This window comes from Salmo salar, chromosome ssa01, assembly GCF_905237065.1.
Source record: "Salmo salar chromosome ssa01, Ssal_v3.1, whole genome shotgun sequence".
NCBI classification, from domain to species: Eukaryota; Metazoa; Chordata; class Actinopteri; order Salmoniformes; family Salmonidae; genus Salmo; species Salmo salar.
The window spans coordinates 134,979,562-134,988,733 of NC_059442.1; positions in this window are offsets into that span (position 1 = coordinate 134,979,562).

The window sequence follows — 9,172 nt, forward strand, 5'->3', positions numbered from 1 at the left end:
CAGTTTCCAGACAAACTCAGCTATTGCTCTGTTCAATCGTTGGGCATCTTGAGTTCAACATTAAAATGTGTATATTTTTTTTTCAACATTTTTATTTGAAAGCCATGTATGTGTTAATGAATCAATTATACAATCATACAATCCATTTTACTTTGGTAAAAACAATCTAACTACATAACAATCCGTGAGACACATTTGAAGTACCGAACAATTTTTTTGAAATGTTCTAGTATCTAAAAAGTACAGAGGTTTCGGTATACTGTGCAACATTGTGTGTGTGCGTCTTGCTAGCTGTCACTCAAATGACGATGAGTTGAAGCTCATTGGCTGCAACTCAAATTGCTAGGGAGCTGGCCCACATGGGGTAAATGTATGGAAAATTGTGCTGCACAGAATCCAGAAAACAGTTGCTTTCAAACTAGTGATTTCGGGGCTAATTGAGGTAAGACAGTCATTCTGCTCATAGATGATGCATGTATGAACTACACAGTGACACCTCCAGCCAAAAGTGGGAGGTTTTAAAAATTCTTACTTGTCGCCAAAGTACCGGAGCATGTCTTTAAAGGCTGTAAATTGTCTTCCTTCCAACCAACGCATTCTCTCTGTCATGTCCCTAGGTGGTGACCATGGTAGGGGTGGCCCAGGCATGCGCGGGCGTGGAGGGATGGACCGGGGAGGCAGGGGCGGTGATCATGGAGGTGGATTCAGAGGACGTGGTGGCATGGAAAGAGGGCTTCGGAGGCAGGAGCCGTGGTGGCCCTCCCATGGAGGACATTGGCGGCTGAGGCAGGAGGGGTATGGGACCCCCCCGGCAAGTTGATGGAAATTATGTGCGTAAAGAGATCCTCAGCTAGCTCCCATCAAACAAACCAGCTTCTTATGGACACTTGGGCTTCTCACATTTAAACCACCCCCCCCCCACACACACATAGTTTTGAATGTTTTGATGGCATTGTAAGCAGTAAAATAGGTAAAAATAGCAAAATGGGTTCAGAAAGATGTTGGTTAATAAATCAAACAAATGTGTTAACAGAAATGTTTATTCCCTCTCCAGGGGAGACCATCGCCAGGACCGCAGACATCGTCCCTGCAACGCTTGCATACATTTTCATGTCATACAGCATACATTTTTTTGTAAAACCTTTTCAACTTGTAAGTCAATATTTATAAATGGTTAATGGTGTGAATTTGAAGGCTCGGTAGTTAAACATCAGTGACCTTTTTATTTTATACCAGTAGTGTTCTTTTTAATTTTTGGGGTCTGGTTGAACATTTTGTGAACTGGTGGCAAATACATGCAGTCTCGTGTACAGATACATTGTGGGAGATTTGTTTTAGTGAAACTTTGTGATAAGCAAATGTTTATTTAACCTTTTTCTGCCCTTCTCTGACAATGTTGAATAAAATATTTTTGTAAAATGTAGTCACTGGTTTTATCTTTTATGGGAAAAGGGTGGGTCGATATTACTGGTTTAGTAATGGAATTATAATTTTTTTCACTCAAGATTTGATGGAATATTGTGGATTAACTGGTTATTAGCTCTCTATGGACTGAATGTGTGATAGTTATGCAGAATTTCTGCAGCCTACCATGACTTTCAACAGATGGACCCTCAACCTGGTCTCATAGCATTTCGTTTTAAATCCAGGCCACTCCATTTAGTATGAAATGTTGCATTTGGTACTCTTAAATAAGACGACTGATTAATGGGTGGGCGTATAACGTGAACATCTAGCAACACAAAGGTTGTGAGTTTGAATCTCATCACGGACAACTTTAGCATTTGTGCTAATTAGCACCTTTTCAACAACTTTTGAGCTACTTTGACATGTTAGCTAACCTTAAACTTTTAAGCTATCCCTAACCTTAACCATTTACCCTAACTCCTAAACTTAACCCTAACCCATAGCAACCTAGCTAGAAAGAGGAACATATTGTACGTTTTGCAAATTCATAATATATTGTAGGTTTTGCAATTTCGTAACATATGAATTTTAATTCGGAACATATCATACGAAATGAGTGAACATCCACAAATTAATACATCCCATACAAAACTTAACATATCATACTAAACGGAAGACACATTTCAGTTGAACGCATTCAGTTGTACAACTGACTAGGTTTTCCCTTTTTCCTTTGAAGTGGAGTGTCCCTGATTTTAAGTAAAGAATAATATGAAATTCTCTGAGACCAGGTTGGGACCCTAGGCATGTGCTTACTCAAATGAGTTGTAGGCTACATATATTGATCCCTCTTATCCTATGGCGACATCATGCTTCATACACTGGAAATGCAATAAAGCATTCTTTTCATGGTTGATTTTCTTCATTTGAAACAATGAATGCAGTATCCTTAATTTTGCTGAAATGTGACGAATTGAGTTGTTTATCACAAAGCGTAATTTAGGATGACATTTTTGATATGTGTTTGAATTACAACTCCAGGATTTTTGCAGTCGACTCCGACTCCTGTGACTGGAGTCGAAAGGGGTCTACTCTTGCTTGACTCCCAAAACACACTGAAACGGATGCGCGCACACACACACCAAATCAAATTATTTGTCACATGCGCCAAATACAACAGGACCTTACCATGAAATTCTTACAAGCCCAAAACCAACAATGCAGCTCAAGAAATACAGTTAAGAAAATATTTACAAACTAAAGTAATAATGAAAAGCAACACAAAATTAAATAACGAGGCTATATACAGGGGGTACTGGTATCGAGTCAATGTGCAGGGGCACAGGTTAGTCGAGGTAATTTGTACATGAAGGTACGGGTAAAGTGACGATGCATAGATAATAAACAGCGAGTAGCAGCAGTGTAAAAACAAAGGGGGGGGGTCAATGTAGATAGTCTGGGTGGCCATTTGATTAATTGTTCAGCAGTCTTATAGCTTGGGGATAGAAGATGTTAATAATTAAGGAGCCTTTTGGACCTCGACTTGGCACTCCGGTACCACTTGCCGTGCGATAGTCTATGAATTGGGTGACTGGAGTCTGACATTTTTTGGGGCCTTCCTCTGACACCGCCTAGTATATCGGTCCTGGATGGCAGGAAGCTTGGCCCCAGTGATGTATTGGGCCGTACGCACTACACTCTGTAGCACCTTATGATTGGATGCCAAGCAGTCAGGATGCTCTTGATGGTGTAGCTGTAGAACTTTGAGGATCTGGGGACCCATGCCAAATCTTTTTAGTCTCCTAAGGGGGAAAAGCTGTTGTGCCCTCTTCACGACTGTCTTGGTGTGTTTGGACCATGATAGTTTGTTGGTGATGTGGACACCAAGGAACTTGGAGCTCTCAACCTGCTCCACTACAGCCCTGTTGATGTTAATGGGGGCCGTGTTCGGCCCTCCTTTTCCTGTAGTCCACGATCATCTCCTTTGTCTTGCTCACGTTGAGGGAGAGGTTGTTGTCCTGGCACCACACTGCCAGGTCCGTGACCTCCCTATAGGCTGTCTCATCGTTGTCGGCGATCAGGCCTACCACTGTTGTGTCGTCAGCAAACTTAATGATGGTGTTGGAGTCGTGCTTGGCCATGCAGTTGTGGGTGAACATGGAGTACAGGAGGGGACTAAGCACGCACCCCCTGAGGGGCCCCAGTGTTGAGGATCAGCGTGGCAGATGTGGTGTTGCCTATCCTTACCACCTGGGGGTCCATGATCCAGTTGCAGAGCAATGTGTTTAGTCCAAGGGTCCTTAGCTTAGTGATGAGCATTGTGGGCACTATGGTGTTGAACGCTGAGCTGTAGTCCATGAACAGCATTCTCAGGTAGGTGTTCCTTTTGTCCAGGTGGGAAAGGACAGTGTGGAGTGCAATTGAGTGATAACTTCAGCAGTGATAAATTCATGAACTTCTTTGAGGAAAAGATCATGATCATTACAAAGCAAATTACGGACTCCACTTTAAATCTGCGTATTCCTCCAAAGCTCAGTTGTCCTGAGTCTGCACAAATCTGCCAGGACCTAGGATCAAGGGAGACACTCAAGTTTTTTAATACTATATCTCTTGACACATTGATGAAAATAATCATGGCCTCTAAACCTTCAAGCTGCATATCGGACCCTATTCCAACTAAACTACTGAAAGAGCTGCTTCCTGTGCTTGGCCCTCCTATGTTGAACATAATAAACGGCTCTCTATCCACCGGATGTGTACCAAACTCACTGAAAGTGGCAAGGGCTGATTTCAAGGTTTTACTGCTAACTGTGGTAAACCGTGGGGTGTTGGGTTGAGCATGCAGAGATTGACACAGAGACAGGGAGGCTTCAGTCTGCAAAAACAACTTTACTAAGACAGAAAATAAATATATCAAAGAAATAACTTAGGTTTTGCTCGGTCTTCCTTCTCTCTTTTAACTTGTGTCTGTCTCTCTCCCTGGTCCTCACCTGTTTGATTCGTAACAGATTGCAGACATCATCACACGAGACATGAACGCGGTGCCCTGGTCCATCAGGATTTCCCGCGGAATACCCACCCGGCTAAATAAATGGAAGAGCTCCCATGCGATAACCTTTTGCTACCTCCATGCGTAGCGGGATTGCCTCAGGATACCGGGTGGTGTAATCCAGGATTACCAGGATGTATTGATGTCCCCTTGCGGTCTTCACCAATGGACCCACCAGATCCATTGCCACCCACTCGAATGGCACTCCTATAATAGGCAAGGGAACCAAAGGGTTTCGATACTGCACCCTTAGAGCTGTGATCTGGCACTCCGGGCAACTACGGCAGTAGTCCTCCACGGCGCACTTGACTCCGGGCCAGTGGAACCGGTTCCCGATCCGCTCCCTGGTTTTCTCCATCCCCAGGTGTGCCCCAAGCAGGTGGGTGTGGGCAAGCTGCACCACTGTCCTAACATACTGTCTGGGTATGAGTAACAAGTCTTTTGTCTCCCCATTATGCTTTAATACCTGATACAATAAATTCTGCTTGATTGCGAAGTGGGGGTAGCGCCAATCACTTACCCCAGGTAACAGTACGCCATCCACCGCAATCACCTGGCCCCTAGCATTCTGGAGATTTGGGTCTTCTAATTGGGCCGTTCCGAACTGACCCATGAGGATTCACATGTCGGGAGGTCTGTCTAGGGCCTCCACCTCCATCAAGGGGAGCCTGAGGTCTTCCTCGCACGGTGGCTCGCTTGCCGGAGCGGGGTCGTCTCCCTCCTCCGGGTCCGACTCGGGCCCAGTGGACACCTCTTGTGGCGGGGGTTGGGTTGCACACGCCACCGTCGTTTTTCCTTTTCTTCCTACCTCCTGTCCTCGCCTCCCAAGGTCCCTCCTCCAATGTGCCTGGAAGAGAGGGCAGTCTCGACCGAGGAGAATGGACACGGGTAGGTTAGGAACAGCTCCCACGCACATCTGGCACTCCCCCTTTGGGGTGGTTATCCTCACGGGCACCGTTGGGTAACTCTTCGTGTCACCTCCTCATCCCCCAGTTCCTCCTTCCCCTCTCGTGTGAGCCACTGCGGGTGGGCCAGGGTCACCATGCTGCCGGAGTCCAGCAGAGCGCTGGTGTCGATGCCATCGATTCGTTCCGGAACCATCGGAGGGGCAGTCTCGGTGTTCACCCAACAGGAGGTGACGTAACTCGCCATCCGGGTTATCCCAAAGCTGGGGGGTGTGGAGGGCATGGCCTCCTCCCAGCTGGGACAGCTCCACGTGAGGTGCCCCGGCTCACCGCACTCATAGCAGCGTCTCTGATCGGGGTCCAGCAGCCGCCGGCGTCGTTGGTTTGGGTCACCCTCCCACTTCACAGCCTCGGCTGGTTCCGTCCGGGCCCCCTTCAGCTCCTCGCCTCTCTTTGTGTTGGTCGCCCCCCTCGCCGCGTCTCCTCTCTCCACTCGGGCCCCTCTCAGCAGGTCCTGGGTGTTCTGGTGAATTTCCACCGTGGGCTATACTCGGCCTTGTTTCAGGATGGTAAGTTGGTGGTTGGAGATATCCCTCTAGTGGTGTGGGGGCTGTGCTTTGGCAAAGTGGGTGGCGTTATATCCTTCCTGTTTGGCTCTGTCTGGGGGTATCATCGGATGGGGCCACAGTGTCTCCCGACCTCTCCTGTCTCAGCCTCCAGTATTTATGCTGCAATAGTTTATGTGTCGGGGGGGTAGGGTCAGTCTGTTATATCTGGAGTATTTCTCCTGTCTTATCCGGTGTCCTGTGTGAATTTAAGTATGCTCTAATTTTCTTTCTTTCTCTCTCTCGGAGGACCTGAGACCTAGGACCATGCCTCAGGACTACCTGGCCTGATGACTCCTTGCTGTCCCTAGTCCACCTGGTCGTGCTGCTGCTCAAGTTTCAACTGTTCTGCCTGCGGCTATGGAACCCTGACCTGTTCACCGGACGTGCTACCTGTCCCAGACCTGCATTTTTCAACTCTCTAGAGACAGCAGGAGCGGTAGAGATACTCTGAATGATCGGCTATGAAAAACCAACTGACATTTACTCCTGAGGTGCTGACCTGTTGCACCCTCTACAACCACTGTGACTATTATTATTTGACCATGCTGGTCATCTATGAACATTTGAACATCTTGGCCATGTTCTGTTATTATCTCCACCTGGCACAGCCAGAAGAGAACTGGCCACCCCTCATAGCCTGGTTCCTCTCTAGGTTTCTTCCTAGGTTCTGGCCTTTCTAGGGAGTTTTTCCTAGCCACCGTGCTTCTACACCTGCATTGCTTGCGGTTTGGGGTTTTAGGCTGGGTTTCAGTACAGCACTTTGTGACATCAGCTGATGTAAGAAGGGCTTTATAAATACATTTGATTGATAACCATCTCATTATTACAGAGTCCTACTAGGAAGATATTTGCATTCTAGAGGACTGACATGAGCATGATTTTTAACCTTTATTTTACTAGGCAAGTCAGTTAAGAACACATTCTTATTTACAATGACGCCTACCCCGGCCAAACGCTAACCCAGACGACGCTGGGTCAATTGTGCACCGCCATACAGGACTCCCAATCACGGCCGGTTGTGATAGTGCCTGGAATCGAACTAGGGTCTGTAGTGATGCCTCGGTATCCCAAATGGTGTTGCCTATAAAATGTATATTTTGTTTTGATATAGAAGGTGATGTGTCGGAACTAGAATATTTCAGTGGTATTTCTGCTGTATGCAGCCTTGACAGATCCCATGGAATGATGTGGCGCACTCTAGGCTGTTAACCTATTTTTCCCTCATGTTATAACTCTATTCCAGGGGTCGGCAACCCAAAATGTTGAAAGAGCCATATTGGACCAAAAAAACAAATCTGTCTGGAGCCGCAAAAAATTAAAAGCCTTATATAAGCCTTATAATGAAGGCAACACATGGTGTAAGTGTCTATATTAGCTATATTAGCCTACTATCAAAATGATAAGTAGGCTACAAATACATAATGAGCATTCATGATTAAACGTTTATTTTACCTGCAGCGCATCCTGGAGAGAATGACGCACCACGTGACTACTCTGCTGTACGATGGTGCTTTAAGTTTAACTTCCATTATAATATTAATGTATTATGTTTCGTTGCATTGATGAAATTATAGAAATACAATACAGAAATCAGATTTTTTTATGTCATTTTTATTTTAGGATTCGAAAAAACAACAAAATGTGCAACATGCATAATAGCCTCCTGTAATTTCAGACCTCCCCATGGAAATAAAATGTAGTCCTTTTCAATCCTCAATAATACCATACAATCCTCTTCTCTTTTCCCCCTTATCTGGGCAACAGACAGAGTGCAATAAAACAGCAGCCTTTTGAAAAGATAGAGTATATAAAATTTAAATAATACAGTTTAAGTTCGATTTCTGTGCATTATCCTCTTCTCTTTAGTTTTCTGCAAATGTGCAAGGGTAAAATGCAGCAGCACCCTCTTCTCTTTTGACACGCACAATACAATGCAGCCATCCTCGGACCTGAGCAACAAAACACAATAATATCCCTATGTGTCATTCCAAATATATACTGACAAAAATCAGAAATCACTTTATAAAAACAGCCACTTTGTTACTAAATATGTGCCTATGACAGGATTGTGTTCTTACCCGTTTAATGGGACTTCTGTTTTCGGACATCACTGGACAGCTTCTCAACATCGGGCATGTAAGATGTAACTTTAATCTTCACGCAGGACTGCAAGCTCTCATCTGTGAGGCGGGTGCGGTATTTGGATTTTATGTAGTTCATGTTTGAGAATATCTGCTCGCACAGGTATGTTGATCCAAAGATGGATAATACTCCAAATGCATATTTATTCATGTTCCTATAACTGTCAGGAAGAATGGAAATGTCTTTCCACGTTACTCTTTTTGTTATTTGACAACTTCTCATTACAAAGCAAACATGCAGGCAATCCTTCCGCATTGGCAATGAAAGCAATGATTCGGTCCAAGAACTGTGGAATCCCTCTGTTCTCCTCAGCTATCTTTCTCTTTTTCGCTTTGGGATCCATGGCCCATAACACACCCGCCGGTTTGTTTGCAACAGCCACCTGTCTGGCACTACGCCGAGCTGAAAGAAACGTGTGTCGCAGGCTATGACGTAAATCTTCGTTGACAGAAATGTTGAAATTAAATATTTAGTATACACATTTTTACAGCATTGGATAATAAATGATATTAAAACAAAAAATATATTCACACCATCTTTTTCCATTTTCATATTTTTGAAAAAGCTCCATGGAGCAACTAGGGCAGCGCTAAAGAGCCGCATGCGGCTCTAGAGCCGCCGGTTGCCGACCCCCGCCCTATTCGGACGGTATTACTAGAGACGTTGGTTTTGTATTTATTATCGAAGCATGTACGTATTTCAGAGGAGGATTCACACAGAATTCGTTTTCTCTACGGCCCCTGTCATTCTTACTTTTTCTATTGTCTCTTATGATGGAAGCCTGGATGTTTTTATTGTAGATGTGAAGATATTTCAATGTCATGTCTAGACGATAATAGGCTACACTGACCAACTCTTGCTTGGCTGCTAAATGTATAGGTCTCCCCATAATATTTAAATTGATGAAGTGTGATTATATTCACTATTTTAGAAATCCCTCCGTAGTAGACGTCATTCCTAATACCAAATGCATCACATCCTGCTGATTTGAGCTGCTGAGCCGTATTTGCACCTGTCTGTGTTTATGGATGAGAAAGTGAACTTGTCATTTCCAAAAAGTT